The sequence below is a fragment of the Dufourea novaeangliae genome, unplaced genomic scaffold (assembly GCF_001272555.1).
Source record: "Dufourea novaeangliae isolate 0120121106 unplaced genomic scaffold, ASM127255v1 scaffold187, whole genome shotgun sequence".
NCBI classification, from domain to species: Eukaryota; Metazoa; Arthropoda; class Insecta; order Hymenoptera; family Halictidae; genus Dufourea; species Dufourea novaeangliae.
In genome coordinates, this window is record NW_015374075.1 from 839,406 (window position 1) to 863,175 (window position 23,770).

At 41.9% G+C, this 23,770-nt stretch overlaps 1 protein-coding gene across 1 annotated transcript in view; it reads right to left on the reverse strand.

Annotated features, from left to right (window-relative positions):
• Positions 1-23,770, reverse strand: part of LOC107190542 (syndecan) — a 115,551-nt gene that overhangs the window by 67,785 nt on the left and 23,996 nt on the right. The window lies entirely within an intron of this gene.

Genomic DNA, 23,770 nt, shown 5'->3' on the forward strand with positions numbered 1-23,770 from the left:
GTAATTCGTTTTTGGAATATCGTGTTTGGAAAACATATTGCCTAGCCCCAGGATGTAAAAACGAACGTTTTATTTTTTTTTTTTACCACGGACGCTGATTTCGTATAAAATAGTTCGATCGCGACCCGAGTGAATTCGATCACAACGGTTGGATGGATCCTCGTGGACGAGAACAGGGACACTCGCGCGTGACGCGAACCGTGTGATTATCGAGAGACTTCGATGCACGGTGATCGGGAATAAATTCGAGGAGTTTATCGTTGCATCGTGGTTCACTTCCTCGAATTCGTAATCCTTTTTCAAAGAATTTTTTTTTATTAAGGGAGATGATAAAAATAAACGGGGGATACGTATCCAATAGTGTCCAAAAATGTCAATGTTGAAATAGTTACGTGAAACTTACATAAGTTTGCAAAAGGCAGGTCAGATACTTTCCAAAATTTCTGAAGCTGCATTTGCTAAAATCCAAAAATTCTACACAAATACAGTAAACATTCGCAGTATTATAATTACGGTTTGTAGGGTCTGGATTATCCATTAGTGATATATAACGATCTGGGAGAACTTTTACTCCCGAATATTTAATTTCGGAAGTTTTCAAACTGCTCGGGCCGAAACACGTTTGCAAAACTAACGTTACCGCTCAGCCACTCGTATTCAACGGGGTTTCAAGCGTGTGAAATTTATCAGCGAACGCTCTGACCGGAACTTTCGTGCTCTCGATATTATGCAAAATTAGGGGAAACGTCGTTTTGCGAGGGGAGGAAATTCCGAGCACCGGAAACCGCTTCTTTTCGCGGCGCGAGAATTATGATTCGCGGTTCTCTCCCAGCCGGTTTTCGCCCGCGCATTAAATCCACGTCGGGAGTCGACGAGAATTTTCGGACTTAACTTTCATCGCCCCGAGGGAAACTTAAATTCCCACTAAATACCCGTTCCTATTGTCTCCCGTTCCCTGTTTATTCTCGGTCCGTCGGACCTGCCGTGGTTTCCTAGGGAATTCCAGCGCCCGTGGTTACGGAAAGTCGACGTGGAAGAAGCTTTTTGGCTTCATGAAATTAAATTTGGATTATTAAGTGACGGGGGAGTAATATCCCGGAAAAGTTGCAAAGTTTCGGCGATCGTGAATTTGTTTCGTGAAAAAAAAATGTCACGAAATAAAGTCTTGATTCCAAGAACGATCATACAAAACCTCGATTTTTAAATGAACACCTTCGTGAACTTCCTCGATTCGAGACATCCCCGAAAATAATATTTTCTTACACGACTAAATTCCCTATTCAAGAACACACGATTATAAAGAAAAAACTTTTTCCTACTCCGTCTAGTTTCCGAGATATTCCTAAAGTATTTTCATTTCTCAACATTGGGGGCTGTTATCACCCCTTTAACACGGACGATACATAACAGAGGTACGCATCAAATATTTTTCAGAGGACTATCTCCCATATAAATTTCCATAAAATCGACGAGTGCAGGTATTTTTAGATTAGCATCAAATATTTTTTAGAGGACTATCTCCCATATCAATTTCCATAAAATCGATGAGTGCAGGTATTTTTATAAGATTAGCATCAAATATTTTTTAGAGGACTATCTCCCATATAAATTTCCTTAAAATATTTTTCAGAGGACTATCTCCCATATAAATTTCCTTAAAATATTTTTTAGAGGACTATCTCCCATATAAAATTCCTTAAAATCGGTGAGTGTAGGTATTTTTCGAAAATTAGCATCAAATATTTTCTAGAGGACTATCTCCCATATAAATTGCCTTAAAATCGGCAAGTGTAGTTTCGGTACGTTTCCCCGTGAGATGAAAAGTACTCGAGGTGAAACGACAATAGGCGATTTCTCGGCTGTCCATTCCGAACGTTCTCCGTTCGATCATTATTTTCCGGGCTCGAACCCGGGGCCTCGGTTGACACGCGCGATTCCGAGGCCGGTAGACGCATTTAGAAACGAATCGATGACGCTGCTGCGGTCGTCGACCATTTTTCCCCCTCGCGGTTCGATCGCGACGCGTAACCCCGCCGCCTCATCTGGAAAAACTTTTTTTCCCCAGATGCCGTCCGCTGACTGAATTATAAATGGCGGACGGTTGGGTTCGCTCGCGCCATAGAAAGAGAGAGAAAGAGAGAAGGACACGATCAAAAGTTTCGTGGCCGTCGATGTCGTGGTTTATCCCCCTTTTGCGCGAAACCTCATGTGGCCAGTTTATCTGGAAAAGTCAAAGGCGACTAGTGGACTGGATGTATCTTTCGTCTGACGTTTCACGAAAGACGGTTAATAATAAATAGACAGCGGATTTTCTTGCAAAATGGTATTTTCTAAAGCAATTTATGCAGGGAAGAACAAATGTAGGAATTTCTTATTTTCTTAAGTAACATATTAGGCTTGGAGTAAATTAAAAAACTGATTGAATCTCATGAGAATTTTGTATTTTACTCTATTTCACAGACCCCTATTGGCTAGAAATGCATAAAATCCGCAGTCTAAGAATAAAGAGTAATGCACGAACACGTTCCTGGTGGGATCGATGAACGATAATTTAAGGCCTGCGAACAGAACCAACGATACTGCACTATGTTTTTCTATTTGCAGTTCTGTTGAGTAGAATGACTTTGCACTCTGTATGATAGAATGACTTTGAGTATAGCTTTCTGCTTTCGGTGAAGACTGAAATAAATGTTTCTCAATGGAACACGCGCAGATGACACGTGATACGTTTTATTGCCCGTATTCTAATCGCTGAACGACCGAAGTATGTAGTTAGAGAGAGAATTTCGATAACCTCGTGGCCGACAAACAGTTTCTCGGATTGATAGCCTTTATCAGCGGGGGGACAAGCTGTAATTAAGCCTCGAATGATTTTCGTCGTTCTCGTACAGCACCAACTATACGTTCAGCAAAGACTTTTTAACCAGTTTTGTCGTTTTAATTCCTACCTTTTTGAAGGGTTCGGTAGATTTAGCATTAAATCCGATCGAACGATTAGAGGACGAAAAGAATCACGAGCTTTTTAATCGGCAAAGAGAGAATCACCTTCAGTGCCATCCTGATTGTCGTTCTACCATACAATTACGTTACTGAACTAGCTTGTTCGACGAAGTTTCGACGTCCCCAGTATCCATCCGGAGTAGAGAATAGCCACTCGGTCGTTCCTCGTGGGTTAGGTGAACGAAAAAAAAAGCATCGATCGTCGGGGGAAATTAAATACAGGGGGTCGAGGGTTGCTGCATTTAGAAAGGAAGTACTGTTGCAGCGGTTACGGCCAATTCCAACGAACTCGTAACAAAGTTTCGAAGTTCAAGGGTCAACTCGATTCGCCGCGACCGTAACGAGATCGAAGTAAGTGGGTCCTCTTAAAGCGCGGCTATAAATCGCTCGGCGAACCCCGTGTCTTTTGTCTTTTCTCGAGGATCAGGAAACGAAAAGAAAAAAAAAAACGGACGAAGAAACTGGAAGCGTAAGGAAACTTTCTTCTCGCATCCGATGCATTTGATTACGTGGATTGTTCCTTTTTGTGCGAAATTTAGCTTGCTTTGTGATTCTTCGAGAATTAATTTCGTTCCCATGATGCAACATGGGGGACGAGGAAAAAGAAGAATTTCGAAGGAGAAATATGTGACCGAGCCAGGGATCACGTAACTGCAATTTTTATCGTAACTGGGGAGTCGCCGGTGTTCCAGTTCGGCATCGATTCTTGTCACGCGGTGACCAATCGTCGTTCAAATAGTTAATATCCCCGGGTCCGCGCCCATCAATTTTTTCCCGACGTGATATCGCTTCTGGAAAATTATTAATTCGATCGGAGCGACGTTATAGTCGGAGCAGAAGGATGATCTTCCCTCCGGTTTCTCAGTGAATTGCTAATCGAGCACGACCTCGTGGGGCACCTGCGAACGCGACCCTGACGCTGGTCGGTGATCCGTCGATCGCCTGTCTCCAAGATAAAAGTCGATCGAGAGCTGCACTCGATAGAAATCCAAATTTGCGATCGTTCTTTTCCGACTGTCTTCTCGCTTCTTTGATTTAGCTTGTTCTTTTTTCATTTCACTTGTTATAATTTACATTTATTTATTAGAAAACATTTGGTAAATTGATTTACCGTGCTGGAGATAATAGCATGTATTGCTCTACAATCTGGTCACCCTATCACCAGGAATCCTTTTTAAGTTCGTCATTACTAACATAACATGGGGCGTTGACCACTGTACGGAGGATTACGTTGATTCCTTTCTTCGACTTTCAACCAAACCTCGAGATCTTTAAATAAAACCACAACGTATTTTCCAATCGATAACAGAATTCGAGACTACTAGCAAGAGAAGGAAACAATTCCAGAGGACTGGCTATTGTCGAGACAGGTGTGCAAAGGGGGGATACTGGAAAGTGTATCGTAGGTCTGTGTCCATTCCAGCCGATCGGAATCGAAATCGCAGTCATGGGGGAACGAGGGAAAATTCAGTTAAAGGTCCATTCTCTTCGCCGAACCTGGAAACACTCGCGTACCGCTACGGAAACCCACGAAAATTCGCCGGGGACCAATTCAAAGGCGGACTCGGCTCGCCGCGGGCGTTCGTAGATTGCATTCGTAAGCTGGGCCTGCCTGTGACTGCATCCTACAAGCAATATCCTACCACTATTTATTCGATTAACTCGTTAAACAGGTAAAACTAGTCAACGTGTCATTTGTGTCTGGAAATATCTTCGTATACATCCTTCCGTTGACTAATTTACATTCGCGAGAGCCAGAGTTGGGCACAATTTTATTCGTGAAAAACCAGCAGTATGTGGGATCATCCTCTCATTTAAACAGTTAATGAAATGGAATAATTATTTGCCAAGTGTCTACTCATTCGAGAAGAAAGTATTATGTCATTGTAAAAATTGAAATTTTCACAGTTATGCTATTAAAAGTAGCAAAGTAATTTTTTTTATCTTTTATTCGTTATTCGAAATTTTTTATTTAGATAACAAATTTGAGAGCTGTACCTGTTCTGATCGTATTTCGTCAGGATACCATTCAATAACTAGACAAATAGTAATTATCTATCATCCTTCGAAACGACAAAATATTGGTCGGAGGCGTTCACGATTCGTGAACCCGGAAACAGAAAAGGTGAACCGAACGACGGAAAAGCGGCTGGTAACACAAACGTCTCGCCGCGGCGAATAAAGCGGCCCGACGACAAACTCGTTCCCCATTGGCTGGCGCAGGGGGCAACAATGTGGGACACGAATTCCCGACGGATCGAGGATCGACCGAACACGATGATCCATCCATCGGCGAGCCCGTTCCTTCGTGATCCTAAACCGCGCCTCCGCCTGCGTTTGCACCGATGCGCGAGCGCTCACGCTGCCTGAAAACCGGTCCTGCACGGCTGCAGACCTTATACCGAAGCTGGCTCGACTGCTATTATATTACCCGAGTAACAAAAAGATCCTATATCGGACAATTAAGGGACTATGCTAGTGTGACGGTTTCAGAAAATTGGATTTTCCTTTTTTGCAATTCACGCTCTCACAAACGAACTGTAACTTTTAAAAAATACATTGTTTTTACTTTATACAAATATAGTATACTTTAGAAATATTATTTAGTAAATATATATATTATTCAAATTGATAAGTTCAGTAGTTTTTCTTTAAAAAATTCCCAAAACATGCCTTATTAAACCGTTTAAAAAATCTTAAATAATCCCCCTGTACTCTAAACAGTCAGTGGTTACTTACACACATGTGCACATACCCTTGCAATTCTCGAGTTTGACTTTTCAATGTTATAAACTACCATTTTATAGAATTAGTTTCTGAGTAGGTCTGCAATTGATACTTGGAGGAATAAAAAATTAATAATCATTTTTTCTTTGTGATATTAAAGTTCTTTCGATCAATGGGATTTAGTGAATTGAGGGAAGGGAGATCCTGGCTAAAAATTGTTGAAATTCCGATGAAAAGTTACCCGAGGATTATATACGAGTACGTTCAATCATCCCTCTTGCGTTCACAAACAATGGAGGCTCGTCGCCAACAAGAGAGCCGATCGCCTTTTACTCGCTAAGAACGTCGGTGTTACGGCTGATCCGTTCAGTATCAGCTTAATGTTTCGGCGTCGGATAATAGCTGGCAAAGAGGGTTTACATTCACGATAACTTCGTATCCGGCGTCGGAGAAGTTGCCCGGCGGATTGTATTTCAAGAGGGTTAACCCGGCCTCAATAAGTGCATTGAATATCCGCGCACTATAATTGGTAGTCGAGAACGGTTCCAGGCGAGTTTAGAGAGACCTGTTACGGTTTGCTACACTAAAATAGGTACATACTTCGATCGAGTAAGAAACTTCAGATCAATTCGCCAAATCCAGTCCCAATTACATTATTTCTCAATTTATCGCGAATAAGTGCATACGAACTGCATCGAATTCACACCCGGGTAAATTCTACAAAAGTGAGATACTGAATTTTTCTTTCAAAGTTTCACTATTTCTTCACAAAAATAACGTTGATCGAATGATAAAATTCAGATCCATTGGCAGAATCTACTTCCACTTATACTATTCCCCAAAAATGCATAAGAACTGCATCGAATTCACACCCGGGTAAATTCTACAAAAGTGAGATACTGAATTTTTCTTTCAAAGTTTCACTATTTCTTCACAAAAATAACGTTGATCGAATGATAAAAGTCAGATCCATTGGCAGAATCTACTTCCACTTATACTATTTCCCAAAAATGCATAAGAACTGCATCGAATTCACACCCGGGTAAATTCTACAAAAGTGAGATACTGAATTTTTCTTTCAAAGTTTCACTATTTCTTCACAAAAATAACGTTGATCGAATGATAAAAGTCAGATCCATTGGCAGAATCTACTTCCAATTATACTATTCCCCAAAAATGCATAAGAACTGCATCGAATTCATACTGGTCGAAATTCTTCAATAAAAGTGAGATTTTGAATTTTTCTTTAAAAGTTTCTTCAAAAGTTCTCAACAAAAATAACACCAATCGAGTGATGAAATTCAGATCCATTATCAGAATCCACTTCTCAGCTCGGGTAAATTCTCCTATAAAAATAAGAATCCGTATCTGTCTTTCAAAGTTTCAGTATTTCTCAAAAAATACTTCAATCTAGTACCAAAATTCGGATCTATTATCAAAATCCACTTCCAATTACACTATTCCCTGATTTATCATTTAAATGCATAAGAACTGCATCTAATGCAAGCTCAGGTAAATTCTCCTATAAAACTAAGAATACGTATCTTTCTTTCAAAGTTTCAGTATTTCTCAAAAAATACTTCAATCTAGTACCAAAATTCGGATCCATTATCAAAATCCACTTCCAATTACACTATTCCCTGATTTATCATTTAAATGCATAAGAACTGCATCTAATGCAAGCTTAGGTAAATTCTCCTATAAAAATAAGAATCCGTATCTTTCTTTCAAAGTTTCAGTATTTCTCAAAAAATACTTCAATCTAGTACCAAAATTCGGATCCATTATCAAAATCCACTTCCAATGATACATTATTCCTGATTTACCATTTAAATGCATAAGAACTGCATTGATTCCACACTAATGTACGTTCTTCGAAGTGTTCACGAAAGTGTGAATCTGCAAGAAACTCGACGATAGTTCCGTAAATTAACTAACAAATATAAACCTCGATTGTGCCGGTGATCGAATTACACGTGAGGTATGTCAGACCACTCACGCCCGTTGTTACGGCGACGGTTCCATTTTCTCGCTGCACGGCCGAGAGAGTCAGCGACGAAACGCGTGTAATTGCACTTATCGAGAACCTGTTCCGATTTCATTTATTCGGGCCGCACGTCCGCCAGCCGGTATTAATGGAACAAGTCCTACCGCCCCCACGAAAATTTCTTCGACGCCCACCACCGAAAGGACGGTGGCGCCCCGTTGGGAAAATCGCTCGTGGTGCCCGGTCTCTGCCACGATTTTTCTTGCGAAATCATGTGCAGGACGCCGTGGCATTCACCCGATCGAGTCCATAAACGGTGTGCACTTAAAACGCCGGTGAACTGAATTTATCCTCTCGACGTGACTTTTCAATTAATTGGGCGGCACTCCAGACAGTTCATCGATTGATTCGATTAATGAATTGAATGCGAAACGTGGAGGACGGCGACGTGAACGTCAGAAACGGTAAAGTGGGGCATAAAAGCGTACAGATCTCTGGAAAAGTTTCTTATTAACGACAGTATCGACTTGAATCTGTAGCTTTCCCAAGTTGAATTCAGGGAAAAATATTATAGAGATTGCACCTGGATGTGTGGTTTCACCGAAATGGAGATATTTACTCCTATAAAATTAATATTAGACAACTAGACTGCAGATGTTTGTATAAATACAGAATTTTGTGGGTTAATTTCTCGAAACTGGACGCGAAGGAGTAATTTACCTTCTTAACCCATTTACATCATTCGGAAAAAAGGAAAATTGGCCCACATCACTAAAATTATTTTTTATTACATATTGATAGAAATGTTGCAAAATGCATTAAAAAGGGAAAAAAATGGCGTACACAAAGAATTCATAATTTTATTTAGTTTAATAAAGCGCGCATATATGAGCTTATGATGCAGTTGGGTTAAGGGTTCCAGTAGATTCGAAACGACAAGAAAATCTGAATAAATCTTCTGAAACTTTTTACTTTATTGAATTCCAAACGATCAGGTATTCTATAATTGTACAAAATCCAGTGAGAACATTTCCTTTGGAATCCAACACTGTAGGATAGTCAACGACATAATATGTTAATTTTAAACACGAAAAAGTTGCGCAACTGTAATTTTTTCAGAGGAAGCCTCACGAACACGAGATCCCGCGAAAGACTGTCGCGTATCAGAAAACGGAACCGCAGCGAGCGAACATTACACAGTGGCGTGATAACGAGCACGCCTCGAGTGTTGGCGAGCAGGTATACGTAACAGTCGTTTTTTATCAGCGTATTTAAGGGAATAAATGACTTGGTTAGATAGCAGGATGAGGCGTGTTAAAGTATTTCTTACGACGTAGAATCAGTTCGCGATAAGGCTCGCGTGAACCGGACGTTTCTAGCTTCGACATCCCTTAAACATTCGATTAAAAAGGCCTCTGATCCTCATCATTCACTTAGACACGTATATCAAATGATAGAAAGATTGAAATTATCGACACTGTTAAGCCATCCACTAACACTCCCATAATTTTCTTCACGCACAAAGAGTTAACAAAGTCTTTTAGACACTGGACAGTTCTTTTCTTCAGGTCCCTTGGCCATTTTTTGACGTTTCGTGGCCAATTTTGTACATCCTCCAAGTTCCAATCACAATTCAAACAGAAATATGATTTCCATTGATTTGAAGCTCTTAGTCTCTATCTTAGATAGTACTGAACCGATTAATATTGCTCTTTAAAAAAAGAATACTCATCTAAGAATGTGGAAAGGGTATTAAAGTGTTTTTTTAAAGATCCTGGGAAATCCTGGCGACGTGGAAACAAGGTGGAAAAATTGACTGGACGAGTGGGTGTAGAGAGAGCACGTGTGGTACCGTTACGGTGTTCGGAAAGGCAAGAAAAGCCTGGAACGGCCCACGCGCGCTCCTATTCTGGCACACGTGTCGGTGAGAGAGCACACGCCGGCCGAAGGTTCAACGCACGACTGGATTAATTAGAGACAGCATGGGCGGCGTACCGAGTTCGAACTGTTATCGAGACAAGGAGAAAAACGGGGACGAGTGGAGTCGGAGGAAAATAGGGATTAAAAGCCCACCGAAATAGCCCGATTCGTTCCGACCACGAAGTTACTACATATTCGAAACTGCAGCTGCATTTAGGAGAGTTGATGTATACAGGGTGGGCCATGAAACGTGATCAGCTTGAAGAGTTGGGCACAATTTCATTCGTGAAAAACAGCAGTATGTGGGATCGCCATGCTGTCCTTTGAACAGTTAATGAAATGAAATAATTGTTTGCCAAGTGTCTACTCATTCGAGAAGAAAGTATTATGTTATTGTAAAAATTGCTATTACAAATAGCGAAATACTTTTTTTTTATCTTTTATTCGTTATTCGAAAGTTTTTATTTAGATAACGAATTTGCCCATCTCTGTCAGTTTGTAAATTATTCTACTGTTAGCTGTTCGATCGAAATTTTGTTTGCTAGTACAACATGATTCGAGGAGAGTTTTAAGACGATTGTACCAAATTTTTTGTCAGCCCCCCCCCCATAGTTTTCAAGGTCACCTTCAGTTTGTTTATAGATAAACCTGTAATTTTTTGCTATCATATTTCAGCGGATACTGGGATGAATTCGGCAAGCATCGTAAGAGATAAGTTTTTTTTTTTCTATGCCAAAAAAATATTAAGAAAATATTATTTATCTTAATTAAAACGATGTTCAAAACGGTTAAGAAACGATTCCTTAGTTCCATTTATGACGTCTGCACTGATGGTTAAGCATGCAAAGAAATTTTCGATCGGCCAGCTAGCAGTAGAATAATCTAAGCTGATCCCGTTTCGTGGCCCACCTTGTATATCCTCCAAGTTCCAATCAGAATTCAAACAGAAATATGATTACTATTGATTTGGAGCTATTAGTCTAAACTTAGATAGTTCTGAACCGATTAACATTTCTATTTTAAAATAAGAATACTTATCTAGAAATGTGGAAAGGGTATTAAAGTGTTTTCTTCTAACGAAAACGTTGTTTTTTTTGCGAAAGGATTCCGCCCGCAATGGCCGTTATTATTCTAATTCTGAATACGAATTGAAGAAAAACACGCACGGTTATCCGCCGGGCATGGAAATGGCGGTCGAGCGATATAAACTAGCTCAGGTTGGGAAAACTTTCGTCGAGATCCCCGCGAATCGTGCTCCCCCGACATAGTTCGCTAACTAAATAATTGAATTTCGGGAACGAATTCGAAATGTCCCGTCGCATATTCCGCTAAACGATCCTTGCTAAATCCTCGTGGAATCGCTGCCGTGAAACGTGTCCTTCGACATCGTGGCATTAAAGCACACACTATGTACGATCCCGTTAACGTAACACTGTTTCTTTTAAATACAAACCTAAAGTTTCGCTTTTCTAACGGATTAGAATCCTTCACGAATCAAAGGGGCCGAGGAAAGTTCGTTTCCACGACAGGAAAATGAAGTTATTTTCTTTCCTTGCGAACGTACATCCTCCACGAACCAAAATGAACACGAAAAAACAGTGGCGAACGGAAGATGGGGGTGGTTTCGGCCTCGTCCGATTTCTCTCCCTGCCCTTTAAAACCGATAAACGTATTTGCTTGGCAGCTGGGGGCCGGCGATTGCCGCAGATACATCGAGTTATTCGATTATCGTTGCAGTTGCCCTCGGAAATGGCCTTAAAAGCTTGTGGATATCTTCTTTTTTCGGTTCCGAGGGTTCGACGAGGGTTGGTCGGCGGGGCAAGAAAAACTGGGTGACACTGTTTTCCCCTCTTATTTATAGAAAAACATCCGTAAAAGAAACCCTTCCTCCTATTTTTCTACTACACCTTTATCTATGCATTTACCAAAAATGTGCACAGTTCATTTCACATTCACCCTCTGCACTCGAAATTTCCTAACTCCCCGTACATTCTCTGAATTTTCTTAATTCTTCTCTTAATCCCTTCAGTTTAAAAAAAAAGGGTTAACCCTCTACACTAGAAATCTTTTAATTCTCCTATCTCTCAAACCTTATTCTTCCCCTCTCTTAAATCGCCAATCGAGTCATAAGGGTTAAAATTCTTCTCTTAGTCCCTTCAGAGTGGTCAATCTAAGTTACGAACACGATTTAAAAAAAAGGGTTAACCCTCTACACTAGGAATCTCTTAATTCTCCTTTCTCCCTCAGACCTGCCAATCGAGTCATAAGGGTTAAAAACCACCTCACTTAAATGTTCCCAAAGATGATCGAACCAAAGATCGTGAAATCCCCTCTCCATATAAGCACGCCACCATCCCAAACGACGTAAAGGAAAGAGATCTTTCCTGAGACAGAGATCGCCAAGGGTTGGACGGGGGAGGGGATGGTAAGCCAGGCGAAGAGGCAACCGAAGGAAGAATGGTGTGGGTGGGTGAACCGGAAGGGAGATTAATAATCGCGCCCCAGGTCTGTCGTATTTATTCAATTTTTCCCGCCGGGCTAGCGCTGGAGATTTTAATTTTCAGTCTCGCAGAGGGAATAATTCCGTGCGACACAGCAGCCCCGTAGGCAAATTCCGGGAAACGACGACGAGGCGGCATTTAGCCGTTGCGGATCTCCCGCGGGGTAGCAGCGACCGGAAGTCGCCAGGAAAAATTGCATCGTACGCAACACGGCCGACAAGAGGAGGGACGAAGGGGGTGAAAGGGGCGGCACGTATGCCTCTCCGAATTATTACTGACCCGGGCCAGTGGCTCCCTTTACGGGACGCGCTCTCACGTTCGACCTATTTTCCCCGTCACAATGCATTTCCGCGATACAAGCGGTGTATACTACGTTATACGTACGTAACGTTGCTCTGCGGATACGGCCGCAGTATTTTACGAAGTCTCGGATGATCTATATTAATGCGTTCGGTCGCGGATGGAAACTCGGACCCAGCTGTTTATTTGTCACCCGAGTGTGGGTTAACTCGCACGAGACCGAGGATTCGAGGATCATTTGGAGCACGCTGCGATCGGGGATGGAATGTTAACCCCTTGTCTTATAACACTGACAAGGGAAGGCATGGAAGTGTCCCCCTCTAATTTTGATGAAACTTCGTATGTCTGTTAAGCAGTCAAAAATAAGGGATACGTATTTTTTTTTTAGCTGAGACACGACTTTAAGGGGTGAAACCACCCTTCGAAGTTTCGATCAAAATTATTTTCTTATAAACAAATTATATTATTCTACATAAAAAAACCGCAAACCTTGTCCATTAGAAGTTTTCATGTATCTCCTCTGGTTTTCGAGATAGTATCATACTTTCGGGTCGAAACTTCGTGGGGTGGTTTCACCCCTTAAAGTCGCGTCTCAGTCGATAAAAAAAATACGTATCTCTTATTTCTGACTGCTTAACAAATACATGAAGTTTCATCAAAATCGGAGGGGTACATTTCCGTGCCTCCTCTTGTGACTCGTGTCGACGATTTCTAAATCGATGCAACAAAGAAGAATATTATTCGGTTTTCTTTGTGTAATAGTGCAGTGGTCAATGTAGTTAAGTGACAAGGAGATCTTGGATTCAACGCAATATTACCTTTAGAATAATATCTTGTGCAGGTGTATATGTACAGTATATCATCGATGAGTGTTCGAAGGCTCTAAGGTGAGAGTCCCGTGGAACAACTCAAGCGCCCAATGGTGGGGATGACGTCTCAACACTCATCGATGATTTACTGTAGTTCCTAAGATGTTAATAACATAAAATCTCTGAATGTACTCACACACTTACACTACAGAGCTTGCGTTACTCCAGGCAACCAAGGCGGAAGCTGATGAATTACGAAGGTTTCTTACCTGGAATCAAAAAGAAGAGAAGTTTAGTAATATTTTCATCTTCGTAAACGATTAATAGGAAAACGTGTATACACTGTGAAGTGTAGCTAGCTAGGTCCACTTCTCACGTTCATCCGTCGCAGACGGGTCATACGGTCATACGACGAAAATAACGTGAAAGATAAACGCGAGGAATTAGTGGAGGCAGAACGATAATTCTGTTTACGTTGATTCTCCTTCGGCAAACGACTGGGCGGTTCTTCAACGAGAAAAGAGACGGCGACGCTAACAAGGGAAACGGAGACGAAACGAGAATTTCGCGTGATTCGATTTAACGACCGCTCTTGCGAAACTTGTCGACGCCGCGTTCGTTTCAAATGGAAAAAAAAATATGACAAATTTGTTATTAATCCAACGGAGCCGGGAGTGAGATTAATCGAGATCAAAGGTTGTTCGCTACTCGCTGATTCGTCGAAACGCAGGATAAACTGAATATCACTTCTGGGAATTATTTATTGACGATCGAATATTCGCTAATCAGATTGCGCTGCTAATATAACGTTTGCTTTTAATTTCGAGAACTCGTAATCCATCGATGGCTGTTGACTTCACCGAGTACACAAAATAAACCGTATAATTTATTGATTGCATCGGTGACAAAAAGAGTAGCTATGTGAGTTTGGACTTATATATCAAATTTATGCAGAATTTATTAATCTGAATCGTAATAGGCTGTGAAATCCACCTGCAAAATTTATAAACTAACGTATCTACGATAATTGTGCGACATTCACGTGTCCTCCAGTCAAACGGCGCGTCGATGTGTCAACGATCATTTATTTTTTAGTAGCTAACCCGTGACTATTTACACGCGGCAAACGCTGCATATATACACACAAAAGCAAACGCATCTCGATATCGATGATGGCGGCGCAAAGATGTTTACGGACCGATTGACTCATCGATGTGTGTGGTATCGCATACTTTTCGTATGACGGATTAACGCGTCAGTCACAAAGAAGGCGCTGATTGAATCCAAACCTTGATCACGACGTCGTGCTTTTCCCAAGAAACATTCTTAACCCCTTGCCTTATAACATCCAGTCGTACACCTAACGATTTCAAACAGCATTTAACAAACATTCATCACAATTCATTTTCTGGGAATCGAAGTGAAAATACTGTTCCGTTGGTATTAATATTTAAGATGCAGAATAAATATTTCACTCGAAAATTCCTTTATAGCTACGAAATTATTAACGATAACAAATTTTAAAAATCATAAAACAAGGAGGTTAAATACAGCCATGTTGCTGCCCCATTCACATTAATACCGAAACTATCATAGAAGCTCAGAGTATCGCAGAACGATCAAATCCAAAGGAAACCCAAAGTCGACGAACCATAATCGTCAATTTATTTTCTGTGAATCGAAGTGAAAATACTGTTCCGTTGGTAATAATATTTACGATTCAGAATAAATATTTCACTTGCCATAAGACTAAAATTCCTTTTCTAGCTACGAAATTATTAACGATAAAATAATTTAAAAAATCATAAGATAAGAGAGTTAAATACAGCCATGTTTCTGCTCCATTCACATTAATACCAAACCTATCATAGAAGCTCAGAGTATCGCAGAACGATCAAATCCAAAGGAAACGCGACTTCGAGGAACCACAAGCACAGCCCCAGCTCGAAACTTCGAATTTTCGATACGACGGAGGGTTCAAGTTCCCCTTAATTAACCGCGATCACCCGTTTCGATAGTGCACCCTCCATCCCCCCTCGAAACGGGGTCGCATTAAGCGCGATACCCGCGGAATTAACGCCGCGACGTCGTTCCGTTAGCGTTTCCGTTTCAGATAAATCCGAGACGGGAGAGCGTAGCAAACGGCGACGACGGAATTCCTGCCGCGGGGCCGGAAGTCTAAACGAAAAGTGCTCGGCAGGGACGATGCATCCTCGGGACTTGGGAAAGGAGAACAGAGAATCGTCGGAAAAGCCGTGGAAAAGAGGAGGGGAGGACAGCTGCAGTCACGTGCAACCGTTGCATCCCGCGGATTGAGAAAATCCGAATTCAGGCTGCTCGTCGAGGACTGCTCACCCCCTCCCACACCCCTATATCTGGCTTCCGCGGGGACGCTTTGAATGGCCCTTTAAATGGCCGTGTAATGACGCTTCCTCTACCCGTTTCTGCGATCCTCCCCCTTTTTACCGCCATTTTTCCACGGTTGATCGCGTATTTGGTGCGCCAGCTCGTTTCACTTCCGGTTCCGAGGGAAATATATTTTGAAACGCGATGAAGATTGGACCATGACCGCCTATGGGCTACTAAAAATGGTTTGCTTCATTGGATTACACGTATTTTAATTTTTATTCTAGCCTAATTTTACGTTTCGATCTCGTGCCATATGGTTTCGACAAGATATCTATCTTTTTATATACTATACTCGCAGCCATATATTATTGTCATGTATCATTACTTTTCAACTTCGCCCCAATTTATTAAAATTATAACCGAAACTAAATGCAGACTCCTCTCGATTATCGTCCCAAACTTAGGTCCGCGCCGGGACAATAATCAAATAGGGAGACATGCTTTGGAACCTCGTAAATTCGTTTCTTTCCCGAAGCCCGAGCCTCGGCAACAAAGTATGTGCTTAAAGCCTCCCTCCTCCAGTGGGAGGGATCACGCCTGGACAATAATCGTGTAGAACAAGCCAGACAATAATCGAGAGGTGTCTGTATGTATTTATTTTTTGTCTCCCAAAACGTTCAGATGTTCAGAAACTTTATAACATATTCGTTAAAAAACAAAAATATCAAACTTGGTGTTACACCAGAGCAACATGGCGGCAGTTGGTTCGCAAAATGGCCGCGGAAAGAGCCGCACGTTCTTTCTGTCGCGTCCGTTCTCGCCTCTTTCGTCCTATACGACCCGTTATCCGTCTCTGTTCTAATACAGGCACACCTGGATATATCCATTCGAGTCGCATCGCGGCGACGAATGCAATCACGCGCGCATACGCGTGGCGTCGAATGCCGTCTAACCCAGAATCGCAGACATCCCGCCAATGGGACACCGCACAATGCACGATTTCCACCGTTTCTGAGTCGTCTGTGTGTGTGCATTTGCGAGCACTATGGTGCCACCACGCGAATTCTCGCTCATGGAAATTTATACCAGGCTGAGTTCACGTGGTCCACGATGGTTCTTTCTGCCGAGCTGGCTAGCTCTGATAATGGAGAGTATAATCTCGAAAATGGGATAGATATAACGGGGCAATGTTGAAATAAATTTCGTTCAATATGCTCCGGCTGGTCTTGTAGTCTCGATTTTTGGATGTTCGTAAAAGACTGCCGACAATAAATTCTTTTAACAGTGAACTGCTTTACTAATATTCATACGATAACGCAACAAATTCTGTAATTCCGATGACTTGTGATATGCAGATAAAAGAACTTTAAACATACTAAAGTCCGCTGCAAAAAGAATTTTCCGATAGTATTTATCGCTGATCCGTAGTTTTCCTTAATAACGTTTAGATACTGTCCAAGTAACTGCCATCGATTGTTTCAATTACGATTAACCATCAGTTTCTCTAATCCACTTAATTCCTCAATTCCTGAATATATTCTTATCTGTCGTGACCCCATAATCGCCGCGAAATAGTCTGGTGATCGAACGATTTCGTGTCGATCCAAGGAAACGTTGAAATACGAAATAATCAATTCGAATTTCCTGACTGAATGTTTGAATACGGTGGATTTACAACAAAATGGTCAATAATTTTTCTATGGAAAGAACGAGACTGATTCGCGCGTTGTATTTCGGCAGCTGGGATTTAAACGAAAATCCTTAAGGAAATCCTCAACCGGAAATATCTGCCCGAACGAGCTTACAGACACAAAACCGTATAATCCCGAGCTTCATTTTCAGTTTCTGGCATTTTTCAACGTAACAGAGGAGTCACATGGCGCGCGTTCTCCGCGTAATACACGGGTTTCACTTCGAATAAAAATGTATAACAGAAAATATTCTACTGCGTCCCAGAAACACAGAGTTTCTCCTGATTATCAGACTTTCCATGATCTAACGTTCAATAAAAATCATTCTGGGGCGTTATTGCACCCTATTTGAAACAAAGAACAACAGGTCTATACCAAACATACAGAAATGAGATCGAATGAAAAAAGCGAGAAAATATAAACTTGAAACAATTTTTTTAACAAGCAGGACGCGAGGGACCACTAAAGTATTATGAAACGGTTCGTAGAACGGCGTAGAAATAACCCAGGAATACGGAAAGCCACGGGCGAAACGAAAGAAAAAATCGAATGAGCGAGCAGTGTTCCGTTCGTGTTGCTCGTGGTGGGTCTTTCATGAATGAAAAGTAATCGGCGATTCATAACCGGCGGCGGGTCTTGCGGTGACTCGTTACTCTGAAAAAGTGGATTGTAAAATCCGTGCCAGGCGCGTAAATGAACAGCCGGGTTTCACGGAATTCTTCAAACGATTCCCTAACCAGTTACAGACTCCTCTCGATTATCGTCCCAAACCCCCGCCAGGACAATAATCGTATAGGATATTTTTAGTTTCTTTTTTTAGGCATATGCCATATCTCCTACAAGATTTGACGAAGACGTCATTTTGCCGACCTGTCATTTACAGAAATTTATGATTTTACACGAGAAAACAGTTTAGAATTATCTGTATTTGTATTATAATAAAACAAAGATCGTATTAATTAGTACAAAACCAACAAAGTTATTGCCTCTCAACCAAAGAGGGTGGCGTCACTCTAGAATTTATCCTGCTCGATGTACAGACTCCTCTCGATTATCGTCCCAAACTTGAGTCCGCGCCGAGACAATAATCGTATAGGGAGAAATGCTTCGGACCCTCGTAAATTCGTTCTTTACCCGAAGCTTGAACCTGAGCAACAAAGTATGCGCTTGACAAGTTCCACCCCCCCCCTCCAGTCGTAGGGATAACGCCTGGACAATAATCGTGTAGGTCAAGCCAGACGATAATCAAGAGGAAGCTGTACCTCACTAATTTTTCCAAAGTAATAATTACCCGCTGTAATACATTTTTTTTCTTGGAGCTATTACATGAATTAAGAAGATTATCTCTTTAATACCCAGTGTGACGTGTACGTCGACAACTACCAGTCCTATTCCAACGCATTCAATACCTCGATCGCCATTTTTTCAATTAAAGATCGTCCGTGGGATCGATAGATTCCAGAGAAATTCCAGGACGGCGTTGCCCCGGCAATATAAACGCGTTCGATTCGTTTTCAAGGTGGTGGATACGACGGGGACGAGCACAGTTTTCACCCCCATCCCCCTCGATATCGTTCGTCCGGTCCCATCGGAGTTCAATACGGGTCGTTCTAGATAAAGGAACCGTGGGGTTTCGATCGCCTAGCCCCGCCGAAATTTCATTCCGCGATTTCACCCCCCCCCCCCCCCAAATCTGGGTCAAACACATCCCACGGGACGTTCGGTGATCTCCATTTCCGCGACAACGACGAACCGATTTCCGCTCGTAATATTGATCCGCGCTGCTTTTAGTACGGTCTCCGAACGGAGACTGGACCGTCGTTCTAACGATCATTCTGCGGAACAGTACATCCCATTCTATATATGCCTACTCTGATATCTTCCAGATATTTCCAACCATTGACAATAATCGTGACAATTTCAAAAATTTCCGCTGCAAAAATTCACTACCCTTGCATTGTCAGCAAATCATTAGATACTCATATAAAACAGTAGGATTTGTTAAACGATGTACAATTAACGGTGTTTATTTAACCTTTTGCCCTATAATTTTCTTGATGTCTGCAGTCTCCAGAATGTATTTATTATCAATAATTCCCTAGAAACAAAAGGAATTCGCGTACTTACCGCAATTGTAAATTTACTCTAAAAGTTAAATATTAATATTAGCAAACTGATATTTCACTTTGACTGAAAGAAAACGAATAATATTTCTGTTGAATCCATTATGATATCGTCGGGGTTAAATAAATAATAATAAATTATGAATATCGATCATTGTTTCAATTGTCGGACCATTTCAATGTGGAATCGAAAGGAATCTTCGTTCATCAAATCGAGCGAACGATTCCCGCAAAAAAGAAGAACGCAAGATCCCCTCGATCATTCTTCCGCTAGAAAAGATCGTAAAAATCGTTCTGCCAGGATCCAGTGGAAAAGCACGACACCGAGAGGAAAGACCAGGTAGGGTTTTCCTTGTTTCCCGCTGTTTCCGGTCTCCCGAAGACGAGGGGGGAATGGGAGAAACTGGCCGGTCGTGGGATTCGTTCGTCCGAGAGAAACGATAAGCGCCCCACCCACCCACGTCTTCCAACCCCTGGAGTCCCTCTCGTCGCGAGATATCGAACGCAGCGAGGCTGCAACAGCCACCCGCTTCCGGTTGCGTTCCTCCTATACCCCACAGGTCGAGGGAGAACGTTTACGATCCCCTGTCCGGTAAACTGACGTCGACCACTTTGGTACAGTGTGATTTACGATCGGCAGAATCATAGGGCGAGGGAATAAAATGGATAAGGAAAACGGGAAGGGAGAAACGGGGGCTTCGGTTGTCGCCAGGTGTTCTAATCCCAGGTGTTCACGGGATTCTCTTTTGGCATCGGGTAGTCTTCGAACGTGTGTGTGTGGATGTTCCCGTAGAATTTCTCGAGACGTTGACGGAATTCGGCCTTTGTTCTCTCGAGGTTCATTCAATATTGAACACGGTGACTCGTGTTAGATTTTAATGAATGAAAATTGGTAAGGGGAAGAATTCTTTCCGACCGTTAACGTTTCCTGCGCGAATATCGATAAATCGATAATTCGAAGAACGGAATCACCAATTATCGATAATGAACGTTTACGAAAGCGCGTTTCGGTGATTCGATGTTCCATCGACACACGGTTATCGAATTATTTCGGTGCAACTGGAACGGCTGATCCCGCTAAATACTGTCAGTTAATTAATCGTGCCGGTCGTATCAAGAGGATGACGATCAAAGCGTGCATGTATACGTCGCAAAATTCGTGTTAATTCGGTTCCGAAGAGAGGGTTAGAAATGCGCACCGTTTCCGAGAAGAGCCGCCTGCGGTAAAGGGGTGCCGCCGTGGCTACCGAAAATTAAAATTCTCTCTTAAACACGCGACCAAACTCCCCTCCACCCAGACCGAGCAAATACGTTCCCCGAGTGAACCGTCGGATCGGTATAAAGGGCTGAAATATAACCGTGGCCCAAGGCGAGTTAATTCCATGAAACGTCCCTGGATAGAGCGTGGGCAGAGAATGCAGTGGGAATCGAGTCGTAAAACGGGCAGTGATTCTCAACCGACCGTCACGGACTCGAAAATCGTCGTCTTTTTACGAACCCTCTCCATACCATATTCTTCTGTTACAATGAGACTGAAAACAACAATATAGTCTACTCTGTTTCCACTTTTCGTCAACCCTTTTATAGCCGAATTATATAAAAATGACCAAGCAACATTTTTTTTATTCTATTTTAGTGTATATTTAATATAGAATATTTTAAAATTTTGACATCATCTAATGTCATTTTTCATTCGTCGTTATTTGACGATTTTTTTTACTTTTATCACTGTTTAGAGCAGCTCCTATGAGGTGCAATGCAAAATTTAATATATAGGTAATAGTTCTCATTATAATATTATTATAGCAAATTTTTCTTACCCTCTAGATCAATATACCCTCTTCAGACATTTCAAAGAAATTATAGTTTTGTAAGTTTCTACTGTACTTCCATCAAATGAAAGAGTCGAAGGACCAATAATGTCTTACTTTACCGATAAGCTTGCATGTTCAAATTTCTGCCACGAAGCTAGAAGAAACTGTTATACACTCACAGGTACGTAAAAGTACATAATACTAATATTTTATTTCGCAACTTCGAATACCTAGCCACATAGCAACAGTGGGAATGTAATAGTTAATAGGAACACAGGGAAATTCGCAACAATGTTTGCCGGTACACGGTTAATTTACGCGATCTCGAGGATATCGTTCCATCTGGAAAACCAGCTTCTTGTTCCCCTCGTCAATCTACCACGCGCAAGACTCGAGAGAGGGAGGTTCCACGAAATTTGCAACGGAAGCCTCGATCGGCTGAAAATCCCAGGACGTTGCAAGTTTCGTCATTAAGATCGCGTCGATAGGGAAGCTTAGCGGGGCTGGCTCGCCGCGACCAGGAGTACGATGAGGATCAGAGATTAAGCAGCGAGTTGCTGCTGCCTCGTGGCCGAGGGAAATTAAATTGCCAGGCTTGGGATCCACGCGACAATGGCCATGCGGCCTCCATTATTATGTAACGGGAAGGAAAAAGAGGGCAGGAACCAGAAAATAAAGTGCACTTAACGATTTCTACGCGAGCTTGCACAGTAATGATTCGATGAGAGCGACGTACTCGTGTGAAGCCAAGACGAAAAGGTTTTCAGTCCCTTGTACATTTGTTTTTTACGTGAAGCCAAGCCTCTGCTTACGTTCTGTTTACTCTGTTCTGATTGATTCCAGAGGGGGATCCCCTAGTGGTGGGAATATCGCCGGTCCTCGTGTCGCATTCATCGAGGAATCACTGTATTTCCCTCCGAACAGAGTCGAATCATAGTCAGAAACAGAAAAGAAACGTGGACTCCGTGAACAGTGTTTATAGTGAATCCTCGATGAGTGTTATTAAACATTTCATAAATTAATGACCATATAAACAAATATCACTGGGTTCAAAATTCCAAGCGAGATCACTGTGCTGAACCTCATTAAAAAGTCAGCGTTAAATCTGGGAAAGATCTCCTTGACAGTGTACTGGGAAGCCTTCCAACACTCATCGAGGATTTACTGTAGCGATGAAAAGGTTTTCAGTCCCTCGTACATTTGTTTTTTACCTGAAGCCAAGCCTCTGCTTAGATTCTGTTTACTCTGTTCTGATTGATTCCAGAGGGGAATCCCCTAGTGGTGGGAATATCGCCGGTCCTCGTGTCGCATTCATCGAGGAATTACTGTATTTCCCTCCAAACAGAGTCGAATCATGGCCAGAAACAGAAAAGAAACGTGGACTCCGTGAACAGTGTTTATAGTGAATCCTCGATGAGTGTTATTAAACATTTCATAAATTAATGACCATATAAACAAATATCACTGGGTTCAAAATTCCAAGCGAGATCACTGTGCTGAACCTCATTAAAAAGTCAGCGTTAAATCTGGGAAAGATCTCCTTGACAGTGTACTGGGAAGCCTTCGAGCACTCATCGAGGATTTACTGTAGCGACGAAAAGGAAAGGGTAGGGGTATAAGCCTCGGGAACTGGTTGGTGCCGTTCACGCTGCCATTCCCATAGCAATTTCTATTCTATTTCCGTTGACGTGGCAATGGCGTTCAATTATAGACTGCAATATTGAGAGGCACGTTTTCCCAATAACTGCGCGCCCCGGCTCTCTATCAATATCTCTCCTCGTCGCCCCGACGCTTGGGCGCCCGCCACGCCATTGCTTTCTATGCCAACCGTTTTCGTGTCTTCCACATCCCTCTCTCTACCTTTCACCCTTTCGTTCTCTCTTCCTTCCCCAGGTTCCACAAACCCTGTCCGTCTCGTTCGTAATTATCTCGAGCACACCGACTCCGGTATGCCGTCGACCGATGGAACGACGACGCATAATCGAAGGTTCCTTCCTCCAATAGTTTTTCAAACTGCCTACGCCATCCACCCGATCAATTTCCCGAGCGTGAAATTCCCCGATGAGGTTATTAAATTCGTGAGTACCGAATTAACGGGATCGACGACTGGAAAGTTCTTACGCGTGGGACGAGAAATTTAATAAGTTCTCGCGATGTCTTTCTAGATAATCGATCTAGCTGTTCCTAACCTCGATCATGCGCCTATCGTATGGTCACTTGACTGAACCAGGTATCGTAAGGTGCTCGAGAAAGTACAGTAAAATTTCGCACGTTTTCTGCTCTCCGAAACCAGGGACTTAATATCGGTATAATTTTGATACCGGAATTATTCCCAGAAATAAAACCGGTATGATTTTGAAATCGGTATTATGCCAGTAAAGGTATACCGGAACCGATATATTACCAAAAACCGAAATAAATACCGGTATTTTTTCAGTGTTTCTATTATATACATGGTAGGTTAAGACCAATCATGTTTTTATTTTTGAATAATTAATAACAGTAATAATATATTTAAGAATTATGAAGTTATAAATTTACATTATTAT